The sequence below is a fragment of the Protopterus annectens genome, chromosome 11.part0 (assembly GCF_019279795.1).
Source record: "Protopterus annectens isolate FY-2018-M chromosome 11.part0, PAN1.0, whole genome shotgun sequence".
Lineage (NCBI taxonomy): Eukaryota > Metazoa > Chordata > Ceratodontiformes > Protopteridae > Protopterus > Protopterus annectens.
This window is the reverse complement of record NC_056745.1, coordinates 1,524,177,223-1,524,193,352: the sequence shown is the minus strand read 5'-3', so window position 1 is coordinate 1,524,193,352 and position 16,130 is coordinate 1,524,177,223.

Sequence of the window (16,130 nt, the reverse complement as noted above, 5' to 3'; positions counted from 1 at the left end):
GTGTATTTCCTATTTCCCATCTATTCATCAAGATTTTTCTTAAAGAGTGCTAATGAGGAACTTTGCTTGACATAGATAGGTAGCTTGTTCCAGAGTATGGGAAGTCTCTGGGACAGGAATGTATCCCTCCAGCATGTCCGGTTTATTGTTCATAGGTTCATAGATTAGTACTAGACTAACTGCCCTTGCAAGCCATTTTAAGCCTAGCCAATTATCCCCTGTGAGATTCAAACCATGTACCTTGTGTTTATAAGGCAAACACCTTAACCATTAGGCCATCCTCCCAACCCCTTGTTGGTGCAAGGTCCTTGTGGTGGCAAGGTTTAGGTCCCTAGAGCATGTAGCTTGGAGGGATTGGGATTTCTTACGTGTAGCATATCCAACAGCTCTGGGTTTGACATATCTTTATATGATAGGCAGAGATAACCTCGGAGTAGGCGATATGCTATGGAGTAAAGCTGGAGTTTTTTGAGATGGTCAGTATAGGGCATCTGTTTAAGGCCAGTAATCCTCTTTGTGAGGTACTTCTGTGGCCTTTCCAGCTGCTGCAGATGTCTTTTGAGGTACATTCCAAAAGGGGCACTGTACTCTATAATGAGTCTTATGAGTGTCGAGTAGAGGGGAACAATGACCTCTTTTTTCCTGGATGAGAACCCTTTTGTGATGAGGTGTGCCACGTAGAAATATTTCATGACTACTGTGGTGACGTGATTATCAAAGGAGAGTCTACTGTCCACCTGGGTCCCAAGGTCTCTTATCACACATTTGGTGTTATGTAGACTACCGCCTATGTGGTAGTTCATGGGTACAGAGTGTTTACCAAAGGGGATGACAGTGCACTTTTTGGCATTGATCTTGAGGCCATGGCTCTGACACCAGGCATTTGTCTCAGTGAGGCCCTTCTGTAGGATGTCTACATCATTTGAGGACTTGACTATAGCTCCTAGTTTCCAGTCAACTGTGAACTTCATTAGTCAAAGGACTTCTGTGTTAGCCTGTACTTCACAGAAGTAGATACCAAACAGTAGAGGTCCCAGGACTGAACCCTGTGGTACTCCACTTGTCACTGGTTTGAAGTCAGATTGGGAGTCTGCAACTTTTGCATTGTGGGTTCTGTCAGTGAGCCAGTTGGCAACCCATCTTGTGATGTAGGGATTTATACCTAGGTTAGTGAGTTTAGCTATAATTCCAGAAAGGGGGATGGTGTCAAAAGCATTGGCGAGGTCAATATAGGCTGTGTGAACCACCTTACCCTCGTCTACAGCTTTGGTGACTGGCTCAAAGAAGTTGATCAGGTTCAGAAGGCATGATCTGCCTTTCACAAACCCAAACTGAGTGGGGTTCATAGTTTGGAGGTAACCAGTGTCTTTGTTTATGAGTTCCATGATAATGTGTTCCATGGCCTTACAGACCAGGCTCGTTAGGCTAATAGGGCAATAGCTCATGGGATCAGTGGTGGCTCCCCCTTTGTGGAGTGGGATAACTGTTGCTGTGTAACATGCAGTGGGCACAAAGCCTGATGTGAGGCTATGATTGAACATGGTGCTTAGGTGGGGAGCCAGTTCGTTCTGAAGTTCGTGTAAAACACAGCCTGGGATGTTGTCTGGTCCCATGGATGCTGTATTTTTGGCTTTAGAGAGTGCAGCTTTTACCTGCATAGTTGTGATTACAGGGACTCTGCATTCTTCCTGTATAGATATGGGCCCTTTAGGGGGTGAGAGGTGGGTAAAGTTAGCACTGAACCTATCTGTCAGGATGTTGCCAATATCAGTTGGTTCTGTAATTTTCATGCTGTTGAGCTGTAACTCATAGCAGATCTGGGTGTTACCACTGAGATTCTTGACATAGCTATAGAATGCTTTGTGGTTGTCCCTAGAATCAGTGGTGATTTTGTTCTCATAGCTAGGTTTGGAGGATCTTATAAGGGACCTCAGCTTCTTACTGAGGCTGACCAAGGAGCTCCTCCACTCATGGGATTTTACTCTTTTTTGCAACAGATCCTTCCTTCTGTTGTAGAGCATGTTTATGGAAGCGACCACCAGATTGGCTTCCTTTTTGTGGAGAATAGCATCTTAGTTCTGTTTGGGATAGCATGATCCATGCACTCATGTAAGTTCTTACAGAGTGCATTTGTGTAGTATTCAGCAGTCATACTTGTATTGTCCATCTGCATAGGTGTCATGAAGTTCTCCACTTCTGTCTTAAGAAGCATTAAGTTAGATTTGGAGAATTTTTTTACCATGGTTTCCTTAATGGGGGTTGGGGGCTGGATGTGGCTATCTAGGGGGATTAGCTTATGGTTGGATCTGACCAATGAGGAGTTGACTAGGTCTAGGATAGTGTTGCCCCTGGTGGGGGTGTGGATATGTTGATCCAGGCCATTGGAATCTATGAATTCCAGGAAGCGTTGAGTGAAGGAGTTGGTACATGAGTAGTTTACCCAGTTAATGGTGGATTAGTTGAAATCACCCATTATTAAAGTGTTTGGTTGAACCCTAATATTATCCAGTATATCAAGAAAAGAGGAGTGAAAATCCTGGGGCATGGTGGGGATCTGTACCAAGCTACAATCTGGATTTAGGTTTTACCCAGAGTTAGTTGCACTTGGATAACCTCAGATGCATTATGCTGAGCAACTAGCCTGCAGGTGTGGATATCTTTAATGAATATGGACACACCTACACCTTTGGTTTTCCGGTCCAGGTTAGGTGGCCAAAAAGTGTGGTATGAGTTATAGCCTGGTAATGCAGGGGTGCTCCCTGAAGCCTTGAACCAGGTCTCAGTCACTGCACATATATTGATGTTCTCCATTTTAAGGAGTGCCTTGAGGGAGTGCATTTTGAGATTTAGACTTCTAGCATTGAGTAGCATTAGCCTCAGTTTTTGCTTGCCTGTTCTTGTTACAGTGGTGAATTTGTCATTTGAACATTGCCTAAAAAAGGCAATATAGGGGTGGCAAGAGCCTTAGCCAGTATCCGGAATTCCACAGGTGACAGCTGCAGACCATTTCTGGCAAAGCATTGTGGTTTGTCAACCATGTCATCCCAGGCAGACGGATACTGGATCTCCTTAGAATGACACCAGAAGCTTAGTCAATTGTTGAAGTCAATCATTTTGTCCTTGTACTGCGGTATCATTCTGGGTGATGGCAGGATGCTACTCAGGGCTAGGGTTATAACTGCCTGGGCTATAAGATCAGAGAGCTCTTCCATGTCACTTTTTGTATAGTCCAGGGAGGTACATCTGAGGTCATTCACACCAACATGGACTATGACAGAGTCAGATTTGTACTTGTTGTGGTCTTACCTGAGTGTGTGGGTTATGTGGCAGATCCTGGCACCTGACAGGCCACTGACAATAACCTTCTCCTTGTTTAGCATGGTGAGTGGGACATCAGTGTGCCTGACTATAGAGACACCTATGACTAGTGTGTTGGGTATGTTGTTTTGCCTTATGGGCTGTGGTTGAGTGGCACACTGAGTCTGTGGGCAATGTGTCATTTGGGTCGTGTTGGGGGGTTGGAGGTTGGTGGCGTTTCTGCTTTGGAGGTCTCTGTTGCTTGAGCAGATTATTATTGAGAGCCCCCATGAATGTTTTTGTGTTTCTATGTGTGGATTTTGGTGGTGTAGGATTAGTGGGACTATGTGATGAGTGTGGTGTGGGGCAAGTGTTTAGCTTCTCCTCTTGACTGTCAAGTTCAGTCTTGGTTGGAGAGAGCTTTACCTCCAGTTTGGCTAGATAAGTGCATCTCTCAAAGGTTGTAGTGTTGGGTGGTAGGAGTAGACGGTTGTCTGTGTACAAGAGGCAATTGCTGCATTGCCCCATGATGCCCAGATTCATCAGATAGACAGGAGAGAACACTGAGAGCTGACCCTTGGATATGCCTGAATAAAAAACTATTTTCCTCTAGACAAGTGAGGAAAGTGAGTACAACAGCTGTTTTTCTCTAAGCAAGTGAGGAAAGTAAGTGCAAAAAATGTTTTCCTCTAGGTAATGAGGAAGGTTGAGTGCTGTAGTAATTTATAGCTTATTTAGTGCTTACAATAAGTTCTGAGCAAGTGTTGAGCATGAATAAGCAACTTCAAGTGCTAAAACTAAGAATCTCTATATGAACTAGACTAGTTACAGGAATGAAACAAGTGCAAATGCAGGCTTTTAAATGAGAAAGTTGAAAGAGATGGAAAAATTGCCCATACAGCCAATAACTACAATTTCTGGGCCAGAAACCACTCCTTATGTGGTAGATAGGTTACCTAGTGCTTACCATCCCCACTGATAAGCTAGCAGGCTTCCCTCCAACACAGAAAGGCTTGGGGGCTCAGGAGATTACAAACAGTCCTGGATACAGGAAATCTGTATCTGGACTAGACTAGTTACAGGAAGGGGGGAAACAAATGCAAATGTGGGCATTTAAATCAGGAAGTTGAGAGAGATGGAAAAACTGCTCAAATGGCCAATAACTACCCAGAGTTACTTTGCTAATAGGAAAATAATATTAATGAGCAGATTTAACTCTTCAAAATGTTCTGCATTTGTTAGTGAAATATGAAATTTTATTTTATTCTAATCTGACTTTTAAATAATTTCAAGCATTTTTCATCTCTCATTAGTATGACAAATACAAAAACTTGATCTGCGCATTTCAGAATATGGCAATGAAAAGTACTATAAGCAAATTTGTAAATACATGACAGTTAAAATATAATCATAAAAGAATGTTTCCTGTACAGAAATTAGATGTTAAATATGTATTCCAAGCACTAGAAGTATTGATAGTAACATACATGCATTCATAATACAAACAAACATTCACTTAAAAACACTCACTCATTTGTATATTTACTCTCATACATACACACATAGAACATATTCACTCTCTTAACTGTCAATATACATCACAAGCATCTACTCATAATTTACAAACATATACACACAGTTATATGTATGCACATCCAGGTAAATATAGTATGCATATATAAGCACATATAATATACACAAATATGTAATTTTAAACAGTAGCACCTTTTAATTATACTTCCATATTCTGACTATTACTTTCACCTTTTCACCCATGTCATTAAAAAAGTTTTAAAAGTTATGTAATACGTGATTTTGATATACATTGGTGTTATGATGTCTATACATTAATGTGTTATAGGTGGTGTCAGTTTTATTTACTTCTGCCATATAAATGCTTAAATACAAGGCTATTTTTAATATTTTCTATAGTAGGATTAATTAGAAGAAATTACTATATAAGATTAAATAGAGAAATTTGAAATGCATTATTTCTGGGACATTTTTTTATATTTTCAGAAATGCATAACGTTATTCTTTAGTATTAACATTTCCATATTTATATATGATCTTAAATGTTAATATTTCTCAAATTAATACTTTACATTCTTTTTCCTTTTAGCAGGACTTGAGTGTGCTGTAAATAGTTATAATTAATAATATTATTTTAAATTAAGAAGCGGTAGCAACTGTTTAGTTTGATGAAATTGGGAGGGGTTGGTTGGTGTATGATTTGTATGATTATATCATCAAATCAGAGAATTTTCATTTCATGATGGGAAGTTTGAATGTATATAAGTTTGAAATTTTACTTTTATTTATTTATTTATTTATTATTTGTACCTCTGCATAACAACACTTATTAGTTCTTGGTTGTTATATTTTAAGCTAAATCATCTTAAATCAGTGCATTTACATGTTCTTATCAATGCTGACATATAATTGTCTCTCATTAAACATCAATAGACTTAATAATCCATTGACGCAGAGAAGCTTAAAGAGATATTTAAAACTGCATAAAGCTCATATAATTTTCTTACAAGAAATGCATTTATTTGAAGATATAGATAGACTGATGTTAAAAGATTATTCAACTTTTGTGAGCTGTCATTTTACATCAAAAAGGAGATGCACTCTTATTCTTTGGAGAAATTCATTACATATGCCTAAAATATTAGATACCTATTCAGATAAAAATGGCATGTTGGGTTTAGCAATAGTAGAAATTAACAAAAAAAAAAAACTAATACTTTTGTGAATTCTTGCTAGATAACAGGAATTGGAGCCAAAGTTGCTAAACAATATTTTGGAATTATAACCTTATATATAAAAGGTGAATTGATTATCGCGGGAGATTTTAACTATATTCTTTCTAGTAAAGACACCACTAATGATACGGTTCCTAAGCTGTCTTCAATAGCTAAACACTTAGATCATTTTATTAGTTCTCAACATTTGAGAGATACCTATGATATTAAATCAACTAACTCTCATAACTTTATACATTATTCTTATATATTTGGAACCCAGACTTTAATAAAAAATTTACTTGTAGTTTATTTTCTAAAACTTAACATCCTTTATCTGACCACAATGCTATTACATTTACATTAATGTTAAAGCCAAGTAATTTTATTAACTATTATGGAATCCCTGCTTATATAGTAAAATTAAAAGACTTTAAGGAATGGTGTCTAAAAGAAATAGATCAATACACTGAGATTCATAATAATGGAGAAGTTTCAGAAGTAATTCTCTGCGATTCTTTAAAACCTTATCTATATGGAAGAATTACAAATCGATACATATATAAATGAAAGAGTGTGTTAAGGGGTTGATGTCTTCCCAGTCTTATATAAATAAATTGAACTCCAATTTAAAACCTTATGACAAATCAGCAAATGCTGATTTGAAAATATTAAATCAGAAATATCTTGGTGTACTTCAGCATAAAATATCAATAAATCTGGAAAAATTAAAATTACAATCTTACTCAATAAAGCCCAAAAGCTTACACAGCTTGGCTGTTTGATCTAAGAAAAATAAATAAATACTAATCATAGTAAAGAAATAATTTCCAAACAAAGTGATAAAAATAAAAAAGTGACTGATTTTGCTTAATTGGGTTCAACAAATGGTGATTCTCTAAATTAAGCTTTTAATAAACTGATATAGAAACTATAAATCATCCCATGAAATCTAGCTATCCTGCCAAATAACCTGCATTTTACAATGTGGCAAAAACTGACTGCATCAAAAAACAAGTAGTCAGCTGGATGTAAAAAACGCAGGTTTATTTATAAAATGATTCTGTCCTGCCAGCAATACCAGAACTTCATCAGATACATTCAAAAGCCAATACACACCCTTAAATAAAAAGAAAATCAATCATAAATTCAATTAAAATACACTCCTCTTCTTAGAGTCTAATCAGTAACTAGCCTCATGAAACACCCCCAGTACACAGTCTTCACTCGCAAAGCAACTTGTTTCAAATTTACATACACAATGCAGCAAAACATGATTCATTGAAACATTCTGTATTCTATTCAAAGTAACATGTTGCAAATGCGTCTAGCATTTATCTCAAGCAAGCTTTTAATTTTAATAGACATGCAAGAGATTCTGCTTTGTTTAAACCTGTCCAAATATGTTGATTAATAGAGGTTATCCTATATGGTTAGTAGATGAGCTTCTCAGTGATGTACAGCATAAAAGAGAAATTGGATATTTTACACCTTTACTTAATAATACCATTCCCCACTTGACAATGTCTAATGAATTTACTGTCAATGGTAATGATGGAGTTTTTAATTTAGAGACAAGCAACTCTAAAGTGGTTGGGAATTTTAATAGAACTTTTATAACTACTTTTTGTACTAATAGTAATGTTTTAAAAGAAATTTTAACAAAGAATTGGAAGGTTTTAATGAATGACAGCTTCATTAGAGAAAAAATGGGGGAGAGACCTGTTATGGTTTATAGAAGAGGTTGTGACTTCAAGCAGCTAATAGAGTGCAGTAAAATAAACAAAAATGCAGGACATATGAGAAAATGTGGTGCATGCACTTTGTATAAACATATTCTAGATGTTGGACAAGTATGTATAAATAACAGGAACTTCATTGTTTATGGTAAAAATGATTGCAATTCTACAAAGGTAGTGTATTGTGCTCTGTGTCAGTCCTGCCCATGTTTCTATGTAGGCAAGACAGAGTGCAAGCTTAAATGTAGCATTAGCGAACATTTATGTGACATCCATAACAACAAAATAACTAATGCATTGGCCAGACATATTAATGCCTATAATGAACATTATTTTAAATTTATTGTGTTGGATTAGTTGCAAAACACAGGTAGAGGTGGAGCATGGCCGCTCCTGCTTGAAAAAGCTGAACTCTGCTGGCAAATCTGACTTGAAGCACATATTTTGGCAGGTTTAGTCAAACGTGTACATAGTCAGAGAATGCATATGAAAACAAACCTGTCAATCTAGCACCTCAGCCAAAGTGTATGAAAACAATTCTCAACATATGTTGCATTAACATCTGCAGCCTGTCACGCCTGTATGTAAGACACAGGTCACGTATATAATAAGCTATAAACATACCAGTGTACAATATAAGGCCATTTAGGTAGTGTAATAATACAGTTTTTGTATTACTGTATTGCCTTTCTATATTTTGAATACTGTAGTTTGTTTTCTTTACCTTGTGTTTTGCTTGCATTCTGTTTTAACAGCATATTAAAACTTCAAAAGAGACCACAGCTCTCTCTGTTCTGAGTCAGGCAGAATTTTTTCTCGCCCTCCCACCCATAATACCACTGTCTTTCTAGTTGCCCGCCTCTTATGTTAATCTGACTATATATCTCATTTCTCTCTACTTTCACTGGCTTATGTGAGTAATCACAAAATCATCATTTTTGAAATCCCACCCCTTCAATTATTTAAATTTATTGGCCATCCTACAGTATTTCATAGTACCAAAATACAAAAGTGACCACCCCTTTCAATCCATCTTGCTGTTTTAAAAATAGTAACTCTCCACTAAACCTTAACTTTTTAAACAGGTAAAACTCAAGTTACCTACTTTCACATCTAACTTCTCTAGTGCACACTGCAGAGTGCATTCTTTTCAATCTTACCTTTAAGCACTTTCTCTAATACCTGCTGGAAAGCACTAGGAAGCCTTAAACTCATACAAACACTGAACTCTCCTTGTTAAAAAGGAGAAATTAATAGTAGGCACTAAACAGCCTATAATTGCAAAGTACCTTGCTAAGGAAACAGCTCCTATACTTTACAAAGAAAAAAAAAGCCCCAAACCAGGCATGTCCAAGGGTCAGCTTCCGGTGATTTCTCCTGTCCACCTGGTGAATCTGGGCATACTGGGGCAATGCAGCAATTGCTTCATGTACACAGACAACCCTCTCCTCCTACCACCCAACACTACAACCTGTGAGAGATGCACTTACATAGCCAAAATGGAAGCAAAGCTCTCTCCACCCAAGATTGTGCTAAAAAGTCAAGAGGAGAAGGTTAACACCCACACTACACCTCAAGCAACACATAGCCCTTCTAAACCCGCACCACCAACACCCACATATAGCAACACTAAATCCACATATGCAGAGGCCCTTAACTGTAACCTGCCCAAGCAACAAAGACCTCTGAAGCTGAAATGCAAACAAACACCAATCACAACCAATGTGTCACATAGTTCACAACACCAGTGTGCCACCCAGCAACAGCCCCTAAGGCAAGACAATGTACCTAACACTTTAGTCATAGGTGACTCTATAGTCCGGCACACTGATGTCCCTCTCACCAGGTTGAATAAGGAGAAAATTACAGTCAGCTGCCTGTCGGGTGCCAGGATCCGCCACATAACGCATGCACTCAAGTCACTCCACAACAAGTACAAATATGACTCTGTCATTGTCCATGTTGGAGTGAATGACTTGAGACATACCTCCCTGGACTACATGAAAAGAGACATGGAAGAGCTCTCAGATCATGTGGCCCAGGCAGGTATGACCCTAGCCCTGAGTAGCATCCTGCCTTCACCCATAATGATACCACAATATAAGGATAAAATGATTGACTTCAACAATTGGCTAAGCTTATGGTGTCATTCAAAGGGGATCCAGTATCTGTCTGCCTGGGATGACATGATTGACAGACCACGATGCTTTTCCAGAGATGGTCTGCACCTGTCGCCCCTGGGATTCAGGTTACTGGCTAAGGCTCTTGCCATCCCTATAGTGCCTTTTTTAGGCAAACTTCAAAGGACAAAACCACCACTGTAACAGGTACAAGCATACAAAATCTGAAGGTAATGCTACTCAATGCTAGAAGTCTAAATCTCAAAATGCATTCTCTCGAGGCACTCCTAAAAATGGAGAACATTGATATCTGTGCAGTAACTGAGACCTGGTTCAAGGCTCCAGAGAGCACCCCTGCAATACCAGGCTACAACTCTTACCACACTTTTCGGCCACCAAACCAGGACCGAAACACTAAAGGTGGAGGAGTGTCAATATTCACCAAGGATATTCACACCACCAGGCTAGTTGGCCAACAAAATGTGTCTGAAATTCTCCAAGTGCAACTAACACTAGGTAAGACTGCAATCCAAATTGTAGCTTGCTACAGATCCCCCACCATACCCCAAGATTCTCACTACACCTTTCTAAACATACTGGAAAATATTAAGATAGAACCAAACACCCTAATACTGGGTGATTTTAACTACCCTGCCATTAACTGGGAAAACTACTCATGTCCCAACACCTTTGTGCAACGGTTCTTGGAATTCATAAATTCTAACGCCCTGGATCAACTAATCCATAGTCCCACCAGGGGCTCCAATATCCTAGACCTGGTCATTACCAACATGGGAAATCAATGCTCCATACCTATGGTCACCCCCTCATTAGTCAGGTCTGACCATAAGCTAATCACCCTTAACGTCCACATCCCACCCCCACCCCCCAGTAAAGAAACAACCATAAAAAACTTCTCCAAAGCCAACTTCATGCTACTCAAGTCAGAAGTGACAAACTTCATGACACCCATGCAGACGGGAACTGAAAGTTCAACTGCTGAATCCTACACTAAGGCACTGGACGAGCACATCCACTCATGCATGAATCGTGCCATCCCAAATAGAACCAAAATGCTCTCATCCAAAAAATGGAAGCCAATCTGGTGGTCCCCTGCCATAAACAAACTTTACAACAAAAGGAAGAAACTTTTGCAGAAAAGAGGAAAATCCCAGGATGCAAAAAACTCCCTTACTAGCCTCAGTAAGAAACTGAGATGCCTCCTAAAATCCTTCAAAGCTAGTTACGAAAATAAAATTGCCAAAGATTCCAAAGACAACCACAAAGCATTCTATAACTATGTCAAGAATCTAAATGGCAATGCTCAGATCTGCTCTGAGCTAAAACAGAATGGCATTAAATATACTGATCCGAAGGATATTGCCAATATCCTGGCAGATCGATTCAGTGCCAACTTCACCCCCCTCTCACCCCCTAAATGGCCCATCTCAATACTGGAAGATTGCCAAATTCCAGTAATAATGGCCACACAGGAACAAAACGCACTCTCTAAAGCCAAGAATACAGCATCCATGGGACCAGATGACATCCTGGGCTGTGTACTACATGAACTACAATATGAACTGGCACCTCACCTAAGTGTCATGTTTAATCATAGCCTCACCTCAGGTTTCGTGCCCACTGAGTGGCACAGAGCTACAGTTATCCCAGTCCACAAGGGGGGATCCACCTTTGATCCAGGAAACTACCGTCCCATCAGTCTGACAAGCCTTATCTGCAAGGCCATGGAGCGTATTATCATGGAACTTATAAACAAAGACATTGGCAACCTTCAAACACTGGACCCCACCCAGTTTGGGTTTGTGAAGGGTCAATCATGTCTCCTGAACCTGATTGACTTCTTTGAATCAGTTCTCCAGAGCCATGGACAAGGGTAAGGTGGTCCACACAGCCTATCTAGACCTTGCCAAGGTCTTTGACACCATCCCCCATTCTGGAATCATAAATAAACTTACTAAGTTGGGCATTAATCCCTATATCACCCAATGGGTTGCTAAATGGCTTACTGATAGAACCCACACTGTAAAAGTAGCCGACTCCAAATCCAGCTCCAGACAAGTGACAAGTGGAGTACCTCAGGGTTCAGTCCTGGGGCCGCTCTTGTTTGGCATCTACTTCTCTGAAGTACAGGTCAACACTAAGGGACTCTGGCTAACAAAGTTTGCAGATGACTGCAAACTGGGAGCCATTATTGAATACCCAAATGATGTGGATACTCTCCAAAAGGGCCTTACAGAAACAGATGCTTGGTGCCAGAGCCATGGGCTCAAGCTCAATGCCAAGAAATGTATTGTTATCCCCTTTGGGAAAAAACATGTATCCATGAATTACCATATAGGTGGCAGCACACTAAACACAGAATGTGTGATAAGAGACTTAGGGACACAGGTGGACAGTGGTCTTACCTTCGATAACCACATCGCCACAACAGTCAGGAAATCCTTCTAAGTGGCACACCTAATCACGAAGGGCTTTTCATTCAGGAAAAAGGAGGTCATTGTCCCACTGTACTCATCCCTCATTAGACCCATTATAGAATACAATGCCCCATTTGGTATGTACCTCTCAAGACATCTGCAACAACTGGAAAGGCCTCAGAAATACCTTACTAAAAGAATCACAGGCCTAAAGCAGATGCCCTATGCTGACTGCCTTAAAAAACTCCAGCTATACTCTGTCGCATATCGTCTACTCAGAGGCGATCTCTGCTTAACATACAAGGCCATGTCAAACCCAGAGCTGTTGGACATGCTACACTTAAAGAAATCCCAATCCCTCAGAGCTACACACTCCAGGGATCTAAACCTTGTCATCACAATAAACAAAACATGCTGGAGGGATAGGTTCCTGACCCAGAGACTCCCCAGACTCTGGAATAGATTGCCCATACATGTCAAGCAGAGTGCCTCTTTGGACCTCTTCAAGAGGAACCTTGACGATTGGATGGGAGAAAGGAAATTCACCCCAGGGATCACGTCAGTCACCCTGCTAGACAGGGGTCCAGGAAAGTAAATAATGTGGGAAGAAATAGCCAGGGAATTGTTATGGCTAGGCTTGTATAGGCCCTAGGGCTGATAGCCTAGTACCAACCTATGAACCTATGAACCTATGAACCTATGTAAGGGAAAGATCATTGTAGTGACTAAGAATGTTGTCAAAACTACAAGGATATATTAGTTGTTAACTGAAGTCTCTCTCTCTCACCCCTACCATATGTAAAACATAACTCAATGACACTCCTCAAATGGTATGTGTACACTCCAAACTTTTGTTAGGACATATGTCCTAATGGTTTATAAATATGCACATTTGTTTCTATGCATGTGCCATGTTAAAATACACCCATACTGGTGGCCTGTTGCCATCAATGAAACCTGCATGGTCCAGTAATGGCCACTGTTGTTCCATATATGCATGTGTTCTGCTTGCTCTGCAACTCTGTTAAATCTGGTGTTTTGGGTTAATGGGAATACCTATGCATGCTGTTATAACTAATCCTGAATGCAGCTGACTGTTACTAACCCATATCTGTCATAAACCTGCGATAACACCGCTCGTGTGGGAAGGACGGTCCCAGCAGACCCACTTGTCCCACCTCATCTGGCCATGGCACCGGGCACCAGCACATCTGGTGCCCAGCCTGAGACCTCCTTCTCAGGAGGCCCTGCACCACCTTCGGGTGGAACCACTGCAGGGGATGGGGCTCAACCCCCTTGAAGCAGGCACAGAAGGGGAACCTGTCACCCATCAATAGGTCCAGGCCGTGGTGCACAGGGAGCTCGATCTGGAGTATCGAGAGTGGCTACTCCAGCTTGAGGGCCGAGTGGCACTACTAGAGCGTGAGCCTGCCCCTCCTACACAGGCCCCAGCACAGCCACCTTTGGGGCCGTGAAGGTGCAGTGGTGACTGCCCATGGCTAGTTACTGACTTCAATGCTGTGATCATCCATGACAATTGCCAAGAGAATGAGGAACAGGCCAAATATGAGCCAAACATGCATGGACATATGGACAGATATATATCTGTAAATGTAGACAGATAGACAGCTATATGTAAATATATATATTTATGTATGACTCACAAATAATCATATAAAATCAATTGTATATAGATGCATATATATATATATATATGTTCATATGTATGTGTGTGTGTGTGTGTATATATATATATATATATATATATATATATATATATATATATATATATATATATATATATATATATATATATATATATATATATATATATATATATATATATATATATATATATATATATATAAATATACATACACACAGATGGACATGACATGACCCACAGGTATGCATACACAGATAACCTTCATTTGTGTACTATACAATAATGTATGCCAGTACTTACACCACATACGGTTTGAAATATGTGATCAGTGATGAATGCAAGGCCCACACAAAACAGTAGATGCAAGCAATATATATATATATATATATATATATATATATATATATATATATATATATATATATATATATATATATATATATATATATATATCTATATATATATATATAGATATATATATAGATATAGATATATATATATATATATATATATATATATATATAATTATTTATTATTTAACATTTGTTGACCGGGAAAGTCCGACTAGGTTCCACAGATCCTGTTTTCAGCGGAGGCCCGGGGAGAAATGCTCCAGAAGCATGTCTTTAGAATGTGGGAGGAAACCGAAGTACCCGGAGGAAACCCACACGAATGCAGGGAGAACATGCAAACTCCACACAGAAGGCACCCCAGCCGACAGCATTAACCATATATATATATATATATATATATATATATATATATATATATATATATATATATATATATATATATATATATACCATACAATGCTGTCCAGGCCAAGGCCTTCAATTACTACAACAGTAGAAACAGAATTTGCCTTCAAGATACGTAACAATCAACAATTACAGATGTAGTTCAGCAGCCTCCAATTACACCCTGTAGTCAAGCCCTAGGGGGAAAAGTAGCACTTGTGTTAATGTCACAGTATCTTATACATATCATTGCTTAACCTCACTATCACACTGAATGACCATCATCTTAATAGTTATATCTCTGAAAAGGTGTCATAGCCTAGGTTAATGGCATTGAACACCCCCCCCCCATAAAAGGCTGTACAAGGGCAAGGAACACTGTGTACCACACTCTTACCTCAGGAATGTACAAGGGCACATATGTGTTCTCCAGCTGTTGCCCCCATATATATGAACTTGGCTCAACAGTTGGTGTGGGAGTCCATGACATGACTGGGATGATAGCAGCAATGCTAGCGGTAAATAATGATAGGCCATTACCTAACAACCCCTTTCTGTATCACAGCAGGACAAAGACTGACATATATGTGGAGAAAAGAGGCAGGAACATTGGGCCATGTTTGCATTATTGCTGTTACACATCCTGGAAATTGCTGGTGTTATAGGATTTGTTGCAGCATACCCTGATGCAGGAATATGACATTGAAGTACAAATGAATGTAGCCATGTACTGATAGCACTCAACAGACAGAATGCCACAGATATATCTGGGAAAATAACTGTGTGGTGCACAGACAAAACCTAACAGCCAGTCTCCCTGGTATCATATGGATAGGCCCATAGTTGAGAGCTATGCAGACAGACAACATTCCATGAAAAAATACCATGTACACAGAAACCCTGTAAGACCAGCAAGATACATTGCACACAACAACACTATTCACGCTGTCTGTAGGTCTGGAACCTTACCCAAATGTGGATTTGGCCTGTGTCTGCAGGTTCTGTTGTAAGAGGTATTGCTACCTGCTGTCTGTAACACTGGTGTCCACACACACAGGAAGGATGTCATCCATACTGGAAAGGTGAAGGGACAACATCCACAGAAGTCAGCAATTTATAGTACAGGGTTGCATGACAGTGGTTATCTGAAGTACTACACAGCAGGCTGCATGCAATTAGCAACTGGTGGACACTGACTGGTGCAGAGGCCACGACCTGATCATGTGCGATACCAACAAAAGCATGCTGCAATCTATTCAAACCAGCTCAATCGCTCTACTGGAGAATGAGAAGAGAGAGTGAGAGAGAGAAAGAGGGAGAAGGAAAAAACACGTCAAGAAGATTCAGAAAGCTCAGGGTTGTGTTACAGTGGAAAAAAACATAACA